The sequence below is a fragment of the Pelobates fuscus genome, chromosome 2 (assembly GCF_036172605.1).
Source record: "Pelobates fuscus isolate aPelFus1 chromosome 2, aPelFus1.pri, whole genome shotgun sequence".
Lineage (NCBI taxonomy): Eukaryota > Metazoa > Chordata > Amphibia > Anura > Pelobatidae > Pelobates > Pelobates fuscus.
In genome coordinates, this window is record NC_086318.1 from 442,318,038 (window position 1) to 442,334,352 (window position 16,315).

The window sequence follows — 16,315 nt, forward strand, 5'->3', positions numbered from 1 at the left end:
TGAGGTTCTTCCCTCTTCGGGCGGTCATTTCGACTCTAGGTCCCAGGACCCTTTTGAGGTGAGTATCATCCAATAGGCACGGCCAGAACTTTTGAAACACAGTTCTGACGGCCTCCCAGCCTGAATCGAATGTGGCTATTAACCGTGGGGGTTGTGGTTTAGTGGAAAACTCCACTTTCTTGGGCGATAGAAGGCTATCCCTATCTGCCTCTAAAGCTCGTTTGTAAGCTTTTTTAAGGCATTTGTTCGGATAGCCCTTATCCTTAAATTGCTGTCGTAGTACATTAGCTTGTACTTTAAAATCTTCGATGTTGCTGCAATTCCTACGAGCTCTGATATACTGCCCGGTGGGGATCCCCCGTTTAAGTGGTTGGGGGTGGAAACTTTCCCACCGTAGGAGGCTATTAGAGGATGTTGGTTTTTTATATAATTTGGTACTGATGGAATCTCCACTTATTGTGATTGTGAGGTCTAGAAAGTTCAGTGTATCCTTCCCGAACTCCGATGTGAAGAATAAGTTCAAATTGTTAGTATTAAGAAGTGATACAAAGCTTTTAAATAGGTCCTCACTACCTGTCCACAGGATCAGAATATCGTCAATATAACGAGCCCAATGATGGATAAAAGGTCTGTATGGTGTAAAGGCTGTATCTTTCGCCACAACTACTTCCTCCCACCAGCCCAGATGGAGGTTGGCATACGATGGGGCACAAGCCGTCCCCATCGCAGTGCCCTGTACCTGATGATAAAATTTCTCGTTGAAGAGGAAATAGTTGTGGCTAAGAATAAATTCAAGCAACTCCAGGGTGAAAAAGGAATGGTCACTGTAGGCAGGGCCCCTTTTGTCCAGGAAATGTTTCACATGTTGGATACCCCCCTTGTGTGGAATAGAGGAGTATAGGGCCTCCACATCTAGGCTACAGAGTGACACAGACTCAGGGAGTTTTAAGCTTGAAAGGCGGACCAGTGTCTGCTTAGTGTCTTGTATGTAGGAGGGTAGTTTTTCCACGAATGGGCGAAGAACCCTATCGAGGTAGATACTGCCATTTTGGGTGAGGTTGTCGACACCGGATACTATGGGGCGTCCGGGGGGGTTAGTTTGATTTTTGTGGACTTTGGGCAGGCAGTAGAAGGTAGCTATCCTAGGGAGTTTATTGAGAATAAAGTCATATTCTTCCCTGGATAGCACCCCTCTACTGCGGCCCATATCCAAAATCACTCGATAATCTTGAAGAAATGTGTTCGTGGGATCTTTTTCAAGAGGTTGGTATGTGTCTCTATTTTCAAGTATCTTGAGAGACATCTTGATGTAATCAGTAGTGTTTAAAATGACAATATTCCCTCCCTTATCGGCTGGCTTGATGGTGATTGTGGTATCTCCTTTAAGTGCTTGCAGAGCTTTGTTCTCAGATTTCGTGAGATTCATGTTTGGCTGTACGTCCAGGTCCTTATGGTGAATATTATCAATTGCAAACTTAACTGATTCTAGAAAAAATTCGATGTTTTTGAAATTCCCCAGGTTTGGTGTGAATCGACACGGGGGTTTCAAATTAGTCTGATAGGTGGTAGTGTCAGTATCGTTCTCGTCAAGGAGAGATATCAGAGTCATTAAGCAGTCATAATCTTTATCTAGAATGCCTAGATCTTTTAACTTCTTATCCAATTTGATTTGATGATACTTGCATAAAGCAAGTTTTCTAACAAATAGATGTAAATCTTTTACCCATATAAACTTATTAAAGGGTGGAACAGGCACAAAAGAGAGGCCCTTAGATAAAACATTTGTTTCCTGAGGGGTTAGAGGATGCATTGAAAGGTTGATAATTTGGAGTTTATTGGTTAGTACCGTCGTCTCCTTGTTGTGCTTCTCCCTCCCCGGCCCCTGTTGCGCGTGTGGTATGGGGGTTGGCGTGGTATTGGGTCGTCCAAATGGCCCATCTCTAAAAAATTCACCCCTTTTTTCAAAATGCCCCTAGAGCTGCCTTGATTAGAGGTGTTAGAGTCAGAGTCTGATGGACAGACTTGTGTCCGTGATCTGTTCTCTGAGTCATTATCGGATGAGTCGTAATCCGAAGTTAGCGCATTTTCGGAATTGGTTCTTAGGCGGCGTTTAAACGTGCTATAGACGTTGCCGGTTTCGTAATCTTTTAGATCCCTAAGAAATTTTTGATGTTTTCTAACTTTGATCACTTGTTGGTATTTGTCTAAGTTCTGTTTCAATTTTAGTTCTAGTTGATTGAATGTGGGGTCAGACTGAAATTGGTGAATATTACTTAATTCGGATTCAAGTTGTTTATCCGTAGCCTCCAATTTAAGTTTTTCAAATTTACAGATAATTTGCATAAATGTATTAGAACAGAGTCCTGCTGCTAGTTCCCATTCTTTAACCATTTCTGGATTTTCAGCATGGGAGGAGGGGACCGTATGGACTCTAAGCCCTCTTGGAATCATACTTTTTTTCAGATAGAAGTCCAGGGAGGAAATCTCCCAGCTGGCCCTTATTTGTTGTTTATAGGTTTTGTTAAGTTTGTTAAAACTTTGATGAATATCAGAGGGAACCTCCGTATTTTCCAGTAATTCGTTAGAGAAAACTTTATCAGCGTCTTTACACCACATAGTGCTATCTAATTTGTTAGCAAGAAAGCCTGCCATAGTCAGTATAAATGATGGTCGAACACCCAAATTAAATGGTCAAACACACACAATATTTACACAACCTAGGTATTGAAACCTGAAAAATAGATAAAGAACAACCCTGGAAGGAAATGGATTGAATCCATCCGCCAGTGTTGTGGTGGTTATAGGATACAATGGGGCATAACCCCTGGAGATATAGAGAAAAATAGTACTACTGGTAGGCAACTCGGAAACGAATTGCCCTCCAAGTAGACCTTATATCCTTATATTACAAAAAGGCTTATACTGCAGGTGCCCGTTAAGGGGAGTCTTTGCATGCAGGTAGCCAAAAAACGGGCTTGTACTGCAGGTGCCCACTAAGGGGAGTCTTCACATACAGGTAGCCAGAAAACAAAAAAACTCTTTAATAGTCCCTCTTGAGGAAAAAGAAAAAAATATATATACAAGTGTAGATTAAAAAGTAAGGACCTAGTGGGGTAGAGTAATAACTGCGCCTGGCTTTACTGTAAAGAACACATAAACTGTGGAGATATTAATGTGGCTTCAAAGGTATGCCAAATATTCCACCAGAGTAGTTGTTTCAAAAAGACCGAGGGTACAGAGTATGCAGCAAACAGTTGCTAAACCAGCAGGTTATATTTGTATCTAATAGTGGAGGATACAGTATATGCACCCAGAAATGCAAGGTACAAACACAAAAGTAACTAGTATGTCTTCAAATATATTTGAATGAGTATCTCTTGTTAAGTAGAGAATGGGTACAGTTGTGAGGGGTATTAACCTGGAGATAGCTTAGTGGCTGCAGATTACAGTGCAATTCAAAGTTTAAGATGAATGAAGAAATACCCTTAGTGCCATAAACTTATATCCCATGCATAAAGCACATATTGATTCTTAAGGCAAAAGGTATATGAAAACCCATACTAAATCACAGAGATAAGCATAGTAATAAAATATGTAGCAATATGTAAAAAGATGCCTAAACAGCTAAATGTGATTTGGGGGTAGGAGTCCCTAGCATCTTGTACATATCTTATACATATATACTTAAACAGTCTTTAGCAGTGCTCAGGATCGTAGTAATATCAAAACCCCAGAATTGTCCAAACAAAAAAAAAAAATTATTAAAATAGAATAATCCGCTCTATGTGAGCTGCTCAACGCGCGTTTCGGCGATACAGATCACCTTTGTCAAGAGCCATTTGCAGAGTGGATAGCGCCTCTTTTTAAATGGATCTTAGAACTTCCCCCCTGTGTGACGTAATCATCACTGTCCAATCGGTGAGTCCGTGTGGACAGGAGGGGGCGGAGTGAACCTTCCCCTAGTACAGGGTCTAAAATGCAGTTAACCCTACTCGGGAAACGAGTGCCGGTATAAATCTATCAAATGACCCGGACACCATAGGAGGCTGCAAAGGATTACATGTTATAGTCCGGATAGTCCCCAAAGATAAATGATAGTAAGACTCGTTTTGGGTCCATAGAAATATAAAGGTCGTCCAAGAGTATTAGTAGTCAATCGGAAAAAAAAATTTTGTGTTAAAATTTTCGGATGTACAAACAAAACGGGACTGGTACTTAAAGGTTGCTGGAAAAATCCAGTATATAAACCAGAGTACATAGATCCAGATGTTATATAGGACGATGTTTCTATGGTAGGCATACAAGTGCCATAGTTGGGGAACAATCTAAAGATTCTAAATGTGTATATATGGAGGCGCAAATGAACATTTAAAAAGGATAAATAAATGTTCATTGTTGATTAAAATAGAGGAAGTAATTAACTTCAAACATAAAGGGGAGACAGAGAATTTTGTTAGAATTAGCGTGGTGTGTTGACAGATATTGTTAAAGGGTTAGTAATATAACCCTAAATAGGTAAAAAAAAAAAGGGGGGTGCCGACCATACATCTTGTAAATATACATACAAAGTATTTACACAATATTTACAAATTAAATTTTACAAAGAAAATGACCTGACAGGATTGAGTTGGTGTTATTTAGATAAAGGGGGCGAAGGAAAAACCTTCGTTGAGACCTTTTGGATGTAATGTTTTGAGTTGGAAGATCCAAAAACTTTCTCGTTGTCTCAAAAAACGGTCATAATTGCCCCTGCGTCTATCCTTTCGGACCAATTCTAGTCCACAGAAACGAAGTCCCTGTGGATTACCAGCGTGAACCTCTTTTAAATGTCGACCTATGGGGGTATCAACGAGCAGTTTAGGTGATCTGACATGCTCTTTGATACGCTCCTTAAAGGGTCTAAAGGTTTTTCCCACGTATTGCAGATGACAGGTACATGTGAGGAGATATACTAGTCCTGCGGTATTGCAGTTGAAAAAAGATTTGATCTTAAATGATCTTTTTCCAGTACTGTCGAAGATGATCTTGGAGTCACGTTTGATAAATTTACAAGCCACACAATGGCCACATTGATATGATCCCACCGTGGTGTTATGTAGCCAGGTACGTATGGGGGGAGAGTGAAAAGGACTCGGAACGAGGATGTTTCTGAGGTTCTTCCCTCTTCGGGCGGTCATTTCGACTCTAGGTCCCAGGACCCTTTTGAGGTGAGTATCATCCAATAGGCACGGCCAGAACTTTTGAAACACAGTTCTGACGGCCTCCCAGCCTGAATCGAATGTGGCTATTAACCGTGGGGGTTGTGGTTTAGTGGAAAACTCCACTTTCTTGGGCGATAGAAGGCTATCCCTATCTGCCTCTAAAGCTCGTTTGTAAGCTTTTTTAAGGCATTTGTTCGGATAGCCCTTATCCTTAAATTGCTGTCGTAGTACATTAGCTTGTACTTTAAAATCTTCGATGTTGCTGCAATTCCTACGAGCTCTGATATACTGCCCGGTGGGGATCCCCCGTTTAAGTGGTTGGGGGTGGAAACTTTCCCACCGTAGGAGGCTATTAGAGGATGTTGGTTTTTTATATAATTTGGTACTGATGGAATCTCCACTTATTGTGATTGTGAGGTCTAGAAAGTTCAGTGTATCCTTCCCGAACTCCGATGTGAAGAATAAGTTCAAATTGTTAGTATTAAGAAGTGATACAAAGCTTTTAAATAGGTCCTCACTACCTGTCCACAGGATCAGAATATCGTCAATATAACGAGCCCAATGATGGATAAAAGGTCTGTATGGTGTAAAGGCTGTATCTTTCGCCACAACTACTTCCTCCCACCAGCCCAGATGGAGGTTGGCATACGATGGGGCACAAGCCGTCCCCATCGCAGTGCCCTGTACCTGATGATAAAATTTCTCGTTGAAGAGGAAATAGTTGTGGCTAAGAATAAATTCAAGCAACTCCAGGGTGAAAAAGGAATGGTCACTGTAGGCAGGGCCCCTTTTGTCCAGGAAATGTTTCACATGTTGGATACCCCCCTTGTGTGGAATAGAGGAGTATAGGGCCTCCACATCTAGGCTACAGAGTGACACAGACTCAGGGAGTTTTAAGCTTGAAAGGCGGACCAGTGTCTGCTTAGTGTCTTGTATGTAGGAGGGTAGTTTTTCCACGAATGGGCGAAGAACCCTATCGAGGTAGATACTGCCATTTTGGGTGAGGTTGTCGACACCGGATACTATGGGGCGTCCGGGGGGGTTAGTTTGATTTTTGTGGACTTTGGGCAGGCAGTAGAAGGTAGCTATCCTAGGGAGTTTATTGAGAATAAAGTCATATTCTTCCCTGGATAGCACCCCTCTACTGCGGCCCATATCCAAAATCACTCGATAATCTTGAAGAAATGTGTTCGTGGGATCTTTTTCAAGAGGTTGGTATGTGTCTCTATTTTCAAGTATCTTGAGAGACATCTTGATGTAATCAGTAGTGTTTAAAATGACAATATTCCCTCCCTTATCGGCTGGCTTGATGGTGATTGTGGTATCTCCTTTAAGTGCTTGCAGAGCTTTGTTCTCAGATTTCGTGAGATTCATGTTTGGCTGTACGTCCAGGTCCTTATGGTGAATATTATCAATTGCAAACTTAACTGATTCTAGAAAAAATTCGATGTTTTTGAAATTCCCCAGGTTTGGTGTGAATCGACACGGGGGTTTCAAATTAGTCTGATAGGTGGTAGTGTCAGTATCGTTCTCGTCAAGGAGAGATATCAGAGTCATTAAGCAGTCATAATCTTTATCTAGAATGCCTAGATCTTTTAACTTCCTATCCAATTTGATTTGATGATACTTGCATAAAGTACGGTGCCTAGAAAGATATCAGATATGCCTCACTGATGATGCCTAACAAGGCTGAAACGATCGTCTGGGGTTGCTGTATCTCTCGTGCAGAGAGAACTTGCTGGCATTTTGGATCTGGACTGCCTGTATGGGTGGGACCAGTCTGATATGCTTCAGATATGTTCTCTCTGTAATGGCACAAGATGAGCTAAAACCAGCTTGAGTTCTGAGCGGGGACCCACCGAAGGGCAGGCTATTTCAGCTGCTGTCCGTTCTCAGAATACTCTTGCGACCCGTTTTTTCTCTCCATAAGTTTAAAGGGTAATCCAGACGTGGACCCCTTGCTCACGGTGCCTAGAAAGATATCAGATATGCCTCACTGATGATGCCTAACAAGGCTGAAACGATCGTCTGGGGTTGCTGTATCTCTCGTGCAGAGAGAACTTGCTGGCATTTCGGATCTGGACTGCCTGTATGGGTGGGACCAGTCTGATATGCTTCAGATATGTTCTCTCTGTAATGGCACAAGATGAGCTAAAACCAGCTTGAGTTCTGAGCGGGGACCCACCGATGGGCAGGCTATTTCAGCTGCTGTCCGTTCTCAGAATACTCTTGCGACCCGTTTTTTCTCTCCATAAGTTTAAAGGGTAATCCAGACGTGGACCCCTTGCTCACGGTGCCTAGAAAGATATCAGATATGCCTCACTGATGATGCCTAACAAGGCTGAAACGATCGTCTGGGGTTGCTGTATCTCTCGTGCAGAGAGAACTTGCTGGCATTTCGGATCTGGACTGCCTGTATGGGTGGGACCAGTCTGATATGCTTCAGATATGTTCTCTCTGTAATGGCACAAGATGAGCTAAAACCAGCTTGAGTTCTGAGCGGGGACCCACCGAAGGGCAGGCTATTTCAGCTGCTGTCCGTTCTCAGAATACTCTTGCGACCCGTTTTTTCTCTCCATAAGTTTAAAGGGTAATCCAGACGTGGACCCCTTGCTCACGGTGCCTAGAAAGATATCAGATATGCCTCACTGATGATGCCTAACAAGGCTGAAACGATCGTCTGGGGTTGCTGTATCTCTCGTGCAGAGAGAACTTGCTGGCATTTCGGATCTGGACTGCCTGTATGGGTGGGACCAGTCTGATATGCTTCAGATATGTTCTCTCTGTAATGGCACAAGATGAGCTAAAACCAGCTTGAGTTCTGAGCGGGGACCCACCGAAGGGCAGGCTATTTCAGCTGCTGTCCGTTCTCAGAATACTCTTGCGACCCGTTTTTTCTCTCCATAAGTTTAAAGGGTAATCCAGACGTGGACCCCTTGCTCACGGTGCCTAGAAAGATATCAGATATGCCTCACTGATGATGCCTAACAAGGCTGAAACGATCGTCTGGGGTTGCTGTATCTCTCGTGCAGAGAGAACTTGCTGGCATTTCGGATCTGGACTGCCTGTATGGGTGGGACCAGTCTGATATGCTTCAGATATGTTCTCTCTGTAATGGCACAAGATGAGCTAAAACCAGCTTGAGTTCTGAGCGGGGACCCACCGAAGGGCAGGCTATTTCAGCTGCTGTCCGTTCTCAGAATACTCTTGCGACCCGTTTTTTCTCTCCATAAGTTTAAAGGGTAATCCAGACGTGGACCCCTTGCTCACGGTGCCTAGAAAGATATCAGATATGCCTCACTGATGATGCCTAACAAGGCTGAAACGATCGTCTGGGGTTGCTGTATCTCTCGTGCAGAGAGAACTTGCTGGCATTTCGGATCTGGACTGCCTGTATGGGTGGGACCAGTCTGATATGCTTCAGATATGTTCTCTCTGTAATGGCACAAGATGAGCTAAAACCAGCTTGAGTTCTGAGCGGGGACCCACCGAAGGGCAGGCTATTTCAGCTGCTGTCCGTTCTCAGAATACTCTTGCGACCCGTTTTTTCTCTCCATAAGTTTAAAGGGTAATCCAGACGTGGACCCCTTGCTCACGGTGCCTAGAAAGATATCAGATATGCCTCACTGATGATGCCTAACAAGGCTGAAACGATCGTCTGGGGTTGCTGTATCTCTCGTGCAGAGAGAACTTGCTGGCATTTCGGATCTGGACTGCCTGTATGGGTGGGACCAGTCTGATATGCTTCAGATATGTTCTCTCTGTAATGGCACAAGATGAGCTAAAACCAGCTTGAGTTCTGAGCGGGGACCCACCGAAGGGCAGGCTATTTCAGCTGCTGTCCGTTCTCAGAATACTCTTGCGACCCGTTTTTTCTCTCCATAAGTTTAAAGGGTAATCCAGACGTGGACCCCTTGCTCACGGTGCCTAGAAAGATATCAGATATGCCTCACTGATGATGCCTAACAAGGCTGAAACGATCGTCTGGGGTTGCTGTATCTCTCGTGCAGAGAGAACTTGCTGGCATTTCGGATCTGGACTGCCTGTATGGGTGGGACCAGTCTGATATGCTTCAGATATGTTCTCTCTGTAATGGCACAAGATGAGCTAAAACCAGCTTGAGTTCTGAGCGGGGACCCACCGAAGGGCAGGCTATTTCAGCTGCTGTCCGTTCTCAGAATACTCTTGCGACCCGTTTTTTCTCTCCATAAGTTTAAAGGGTAATCCAGACGTGGACCCCTTGCTCACGGTGCCTAGAAAGATATCAGATATGCCTCACTGATGATGCCTAACAAGGCTGAAACGATCGTCTGGGGTTGCTGTATCTCTCGTGCAGAGAGAACTTGCTGGCATTTCGGATCTGGACTGCCTGTATGGGTGGGACCAGTCTGATATGCTTCAGATATGTTCTCTCTGTAATGGCACAAGATGAGCTAAAACCAGCTTGAGTTCTGAGCGGGGACCCACCGAAGGGCAGGCTATTTCAGCTGCTGTCCGTTCTCAGAATACTCTTGCGACCCGTTTTTTCTCTCCATAAGTTTAAAGGGTAATCCAGACGTGGACCCCTTGCTCACGGTGCCTAGAAAGATATCAGATATGCCTCACTGATGATGCCTAACAAGGCTGAAACGATCGTCTGGGGTTGCTGTATCTCTCGTGCAGAAAGAACTTGCTGGCATTTCGGATCTGGACTGCCTGTATGGGTGGGACCAGTCTGATATGCTTCAGATATGTTCTCTCTGTAATGGCACAAGATGAGCTAAAACCAGCTTGAGTTCTGAGCGGGGACCCACCGAAGGGCAGGCTATTTCAGCTGCTGTCCGTTCTCAGAATACTCTTGCGACCCGTTTTTTCTCTCCATAAGTTTAAAGGGTAATCCAGACGTGGACCCCTTGCTCACGGTGCCTAGAAAGATATCAGATATGCCTCACTGATGATGCCTAACAAGGCTGAAACGATCGTCTGGGGTTGCTGTATCTCTCGTGCAGAGAGAACTTGCTGGCATTTCGGATCTGGACTGCCTGTATGGGTGGGACCAGTCTGATATGCTTCAGATATGTTCTCTCTGTAATGGCACAAGATGAGCTAAAACCAGCTTGAGTTCTGAGCGGGGACCCACCGAAGGGCAGGCTATTTCAGCTGCTGTCCGTTCTCAGAATACTCTTGCGACCCGTTTTTTCTCTCCATAAGTTTAAAGGGTAATCCAGACGTGGACCCCTTGCTCACGGTGCCTAGAAAGATATCAGATATGCCTCACTGATGATGCCTAACAAGGCTGAAACGATCGTCTGGGGTTGCTGTATCTCTCGTGCAGAGAGAACTTGCTGGCATTTCGGATCTGGACTGCCTGTATGGGTGGGACCAGTCTGATATGCTTCAGATATGTTCTCTCTGTAATGGCACAAGATGAGCTAAAACCAGCTTGAGTTCTGAGCGGGGACCCACCGAAGGGCAGGCTATTTCAGCTGCTGTCCGTTCTCAGAATACTCTTGCGACCCGTTTTTTCTCTCGATACTTGCATAAAGCAAGTTTTCTAACAAATAGATGTAAATCTTTTACCCATATAAACTTATTAAAGGGTGGAACAGGCACAAAAGAGAGGCCCTTAGATAAAACATTTGTTTCCTGAGGGGTTAGAGGATGCATTGAAAGGTTGATAATTTGGAGTTTATTGGTTAGTACCGTCGTCTCCTTGTTGTGCTTCTCCCTCCCCGGCCCCTGTTGCGCGTGTGGTATGGGGGTTGGCGTGGTATTGGGTCGTCCAAATGGCCCATCTCTAAACAATTCACCCCTTTTTTCAAAATGCCCCTAGAGCTGCCTTGATTAGAGGTGTTAGAGTCAGAGTCTGATGGACAGACTTGTGTCCGTGATCTGTTCTCTGAGTCATTATCGGATGAGTCGTAATCCGAAGTTAGCGCATTTTCGGAATTGGTTCTTAGGCGGCGTTTAAACGTGCTATAGACGTTGCCGGTTTCGTAATCTTTTAGATCCCTAAGAAATTTTTGATGTTTTCTAACTTTGATCACTTGTTGGTATTTGTCTAAGTTCTGTTTTAATTTTAGTTCTAGTTGATTGAATGTGGGGTCAGACTGAAATTGGTGAATATTACTTAATTCGGATTCAAGTTGTTTATCCGTAGCCTCCAATTTAAGTTTTTCAAATTTACAGATAATTTGCATAAATGTATTAGAACAGAGTCCTGCTGCTAGTTCCCATTCTTTAACCATTTCTGGATTTTCAGCATGGGAGGAGGGGACCGTATGGACTCTAAGCCCTCTTGGAATCATACTTTTTTTCAGATAGAAGTCCAGGGAGGAAATCTCCCAGCTGGCCCTTATTTGTTGTTTATAGGTTTTGTTAAGTTTGTTAAAACTTTGATGAATATCAGAGGGAACCTCCGTATTTTCCAGTAATTCGTTAGAGAAAACTTTATCAGCGTCTTTACACCACATAGTGCTATCTAATTTGTTAGCAAGAAAGCCTGCCATAGTCAGTATAAATGATGGTCGAACACCCAAATTAAATGGTCAAACACACACAATATTTACACAACCTAGGTATTGAAACCTGAAAAATAGATAAAGAACAACCCTGGAAGGAAATGGATTGAATCCATCCGCCAGTGTTGTGGTGGTTATAGGATACAATGGGGCATAACCCCTGGAGATATAGAGAAAAATAGTACTACTGGTAGGCAACTCGGAAACGAATTGCCCTCCAAGTAGACCTTATATCCTTATATTACAAAAAGGCTTATACTGCAGGTGCCCGTTAAGGGGAGTCTTTGCATGCAGGTAGCCAAAAAACGGGCTTGTACTGCAGGTGCCCACTAAGGGGAGTCTTCACATACAGGTAGCCAGAAAACAAAAAAACTCTTTAATAGTCCCTCTTGAGGAAAAAGAAAAAAATATATATACAAGTGTAGATTAAAAAGTAAGGACCTAGTGGGGTAGAGTAATAACTGCGCCTGGCTTTACTGTAAAGAACACATAAACTGTGGAGATATTAATGTGGCTTCAAAGGTATGCCAAATATTCCACCAGAGTAGTTGTTTCAAAAAGACCGAGGGTACAGAGTATGCAGCAAACAGTTGCTAAACCAGCAGGTTATATTTGTATCTAATAGTGGAGGATACAGTATATGCACCCAGAAATGCAAGGTACAAACACAAAAGTAACTAGTATGTCTTCAAATATATTTGAATGAGTATCTCTTGTTAAGTAGAGAATGGGTACAGTTGTGAGGGGTATTAACCTGGAGATAGCTTAGTGGCTGCAGATTACAGTGCAATTCAAAGTTTAAGATGAATGAAGAAATACCCTTAGTGCCATAAACTTATATCCCATGCATAAAGCACATATTGATTCTTAAGGCAAAAGGTATATGAAAACCCATACTAAATCACAGAGATAAGCATAGTAATAAAATATGTAGCAATATGTAAAAAGATGCCTAAACAGCTAAATGTGATTTGGGGGTAGGAGTCCCTAGCATCTTGTACATATCTTATACATATATACTTAAACAGTCTTTAGCAGTGCTCAGGATCGTAGGAATATCAAAACCCCAGAATTGTCCAAACAAAAAAAAAAAATTATTAAAATAGAATAATCCGCTCTATGTGAGCTGCTCAACGCGCGTTTCGGCGATACAGATCGCCTTTGTCAAGAGCCGTTTGCAGAGTGGATAGCGCCTCTTTTTAAATGGATCTTAGAACTTCCCCCCTGTGTGACGTAATCATCACTGTCCAATCGGTGAGTCCGTGTGGACAGGAGGGGGCGGAGTGAACCTTCCCCTAGTACAGGGTCTAAAATGCAGTTAACCCTACTCGGGAAACGAGTGCCGGTATAAATCTATCAAATGACCCGGACACCATAGGAGGCTGCAAAGGATTACATGTTATAGTCCGGATAGTCCCCAAAGATAAATGATAGTAAGACTCGTTTTGGGTCCATAGAAATATAAAGGTCGTCCAAGAGTATTAGTAGTCAATCGGAAAAAAAAATTTTGTGTTAAAATTTTCGGATGTACAAACAAAACGGGACTGGTACTTAAAGGTTGCTGGAAAAATCCAGTATATAAACCAGAGTACATAGATCCAGATGTTATATAGGACGATGTTTCTATGGTAGGCATACAAGTGCCATAGTTGGGGAACAATCTAAAGATTCTAAATGTGTATATATGGAGGCGCAAATGAACATTTAAAAAGGATAAATAAATGTTCATTGTTGATTAAAATAGAGGAAGTAATTAACTTCAAACATAAAGGGGAGACAGAGAATTTTGTTAGAATTAGCGTGGTGTGTTGACAGATATTGTTAAAGGGTTAGTAATATAACCCTAAATAGGTAAAAAAGGGGGGTGCCGACCATACATCTTGTAAATATACATACAAAGTATTTACACAATATTTACAAATTAAATTTTACAAAGAAAATGACCTGACAGGATTGAGTTGGTGTTATTTAGATAAAGGGGGCGAAGGAAAAACCTTCGTTGAGACCTTTTGGATGTAATGTTTTGAGTTGGAAGATCCAAAAACTTTCTCGTTGTCTCAAAAAACGGTCATAATTGCCCCTGCGTCTATCCTTTCGGACCAATTCTAGTCCACAGAAACGAAGTCCCTGTGGATTACCAGCGTGAACCTCTTTTAAATGTCGACCTATGGGGGTATCAACGAGCAGTTTAGGTGATCTGACATGCTCTTTGATACGCTCCTTAAAGGGTCTAAAGGTTTTTCCCACGTATTGCAGATGACAGGTACATGTGAGGAGATATACTAGTCCTGCGGTATTGCAGTTGAAAAAAGATTTGATCTTAAATGATCTTTTTCCAGTACTGTCGAAGATGATCTTGGAGTCACGTTTGATAAATTTACAAGCCACACAATGGCCACATTGATATGATCCCACCGTGGTGTTATGTAGCCAGGTACGTATGGGGGGAGAGTGAAAATTACTCGGAACGAGGATGTTTCTGAGGTTCTTCCCTCTTCGGGCGGTCATTTCGACTCTAGGTCCCAGGACCCTTTTGAGGTGAGTATCATCCAATAGGCACGGCCAGAACTTTTGAAACACAGTTCTGACGGCCTCCCAGCCTGAATCGAATGTGGCTATTAACCGTGGGGGTTGTGGTTTAGTGGAAAACTCCACTTTCTTGGGCGATAGAAGGCTATCCCTATCTGCCTCTAAAGCTCGTTTGTAAGCTTTTTTAAGGCATTTGTTCGGATAGCCCTTATCCTTAAATTGCTGTCGTAGTACATTAGCTTGTACTTTAAAATCTTCGATGTTGCTGCAATTCCTACGAGCTCTGATATACTGCCCGGTGGGGATCCCCCGTTTAAGTGGTTGGGGGTGGAAACTTTCCCACCGTAGGAGGCTATTAGAGGATGTTGGTTTTTTATATAATGTGGTACTGATGGAATCTCCACTTATTGTGATTGTGAGGTCTAGAAAGTTCAGTGTATCCTTCCCGAACTCCGATGTGAAGAATAAGTTCAAATTGTTAGTATTAAGAAGTGATACAAAGCTTTTAAATAGGTCCTCACTACCTGTCCACAGGATCAGAATATCGTCAATATAACGAGCCCAATGATGGATAAAAGGTCTGTATGGTGTAAAGGCTGTATCTTTCGCCACAACTACTTCCTCCCACCAGCCCAGATGGAGGTTGGCATACGATGGGGCACAAGCCGTCCCCATCGCAGTGCCCTGTACCTGATGATAAAATTTCTCGTTGAAGAGGAAATAGTTGTGGCTAAGAATAAATTCAAGCAACTCCAGGGTGAAAAAGGAATGGTCACTGTAGGCAGGGCCCCTTTTGTCCAGGAAATGTTTCACATGTTGGATACCCCCCTTGTGTGGAATAGAGGAGTATAGGGCCTCCACATCTAGGCTACAGAGTGACACAGACTCAGGGAGTTTTAAGCTTGAAAGGCGGACCAGTGTCTGCTTAGTGTCTTGTATGTAGGAGGGTAGTTTTTCCACGAATGGGCGAAGAACCCTATCGAGGTAGATACTGCCATTTTGGGTGAGGTTGTCGACACCGGATACTATGGGGCGTCCGGGGGGGTTAGTTTGATTTTTGTGGACTTTGGGCAGGCAGTAGAAGGTAGCTATCCTAGGGAGTTTATTGAGAATAAAGTCATATTCTTCCCTGGATAGCACCCCTCTACTGCGGCCCATATCCAAAATCACTCGATAATCTTGAAGAAATGTGTTCGTGGGATCTTTTTCAAGAGGTTGGTATGTGTCTCTATTTTCAAGTATCTTGAGAGACATCTTGATGTAATCAGTAGTGTTTAAAATGACAATATTCCCTCCCTTATCGGCTGGCTTGATGGTGATTGTGGTATCTCCTTTAAGTGCTTGCAGAGCTTTGTTCTCAGATTTCGTGAGATTCATGTTTGGCTGTACGTCCAGGTCCTTATGGTGAATATTATCAATTGCAAACTTAACTGATTCTAGAAAAAATTCGATGTTTTTGAAATTCCCCAGGTTTGGTGTGAATCGACACGGGGGTTTCAAATTAGTCTGATAGGTGGTAGTGTCAGTATCGTTCTCGTCAAGGAGAGATATCAGAGTCATTAAGCAGTCATAATCTTTATCTAGAATGCCTAGATCTTTTAACTTCCTATCCAATTTGATTTGATGATACTTGCATAAAGCAAGTTTTCTAACAAATAGATGTAAATCTTTTACCCATATAAACTTATTAAAGGGTGGAACAGGCACAAAAGAGAGGCCCTTAGATAAAACATTTGTTTCCTGAGGGGTTAGAGGATGCATTGAAAGGTTGATAATTTGGAGTTTATTGGTTAGTACCTGTCGTCTCCTTGTTGTGCTTCTCCCTCCCCGGCCCCTGTTGCGCGTGTGGTATGGGGGTTGGCGTGGTATTGGGTCGTCCAAATGGCCCATCTCTAAAAAATTCACCCCTTTTTTCAAAATGCCCCTAGAGCTGCCTTGATTAGAGGTGTTAGAGTCAGAGTCTGATGGACAGACTTGTGTCCGTGATCTGTTCTCTGAGTCATTATCGGATGAGTCGTAATCCGAAGTTAGCGCATTTTCGGAATTGGTTCTTAGGCGGCGTTTAAACGTGCTATAGACGTTGCC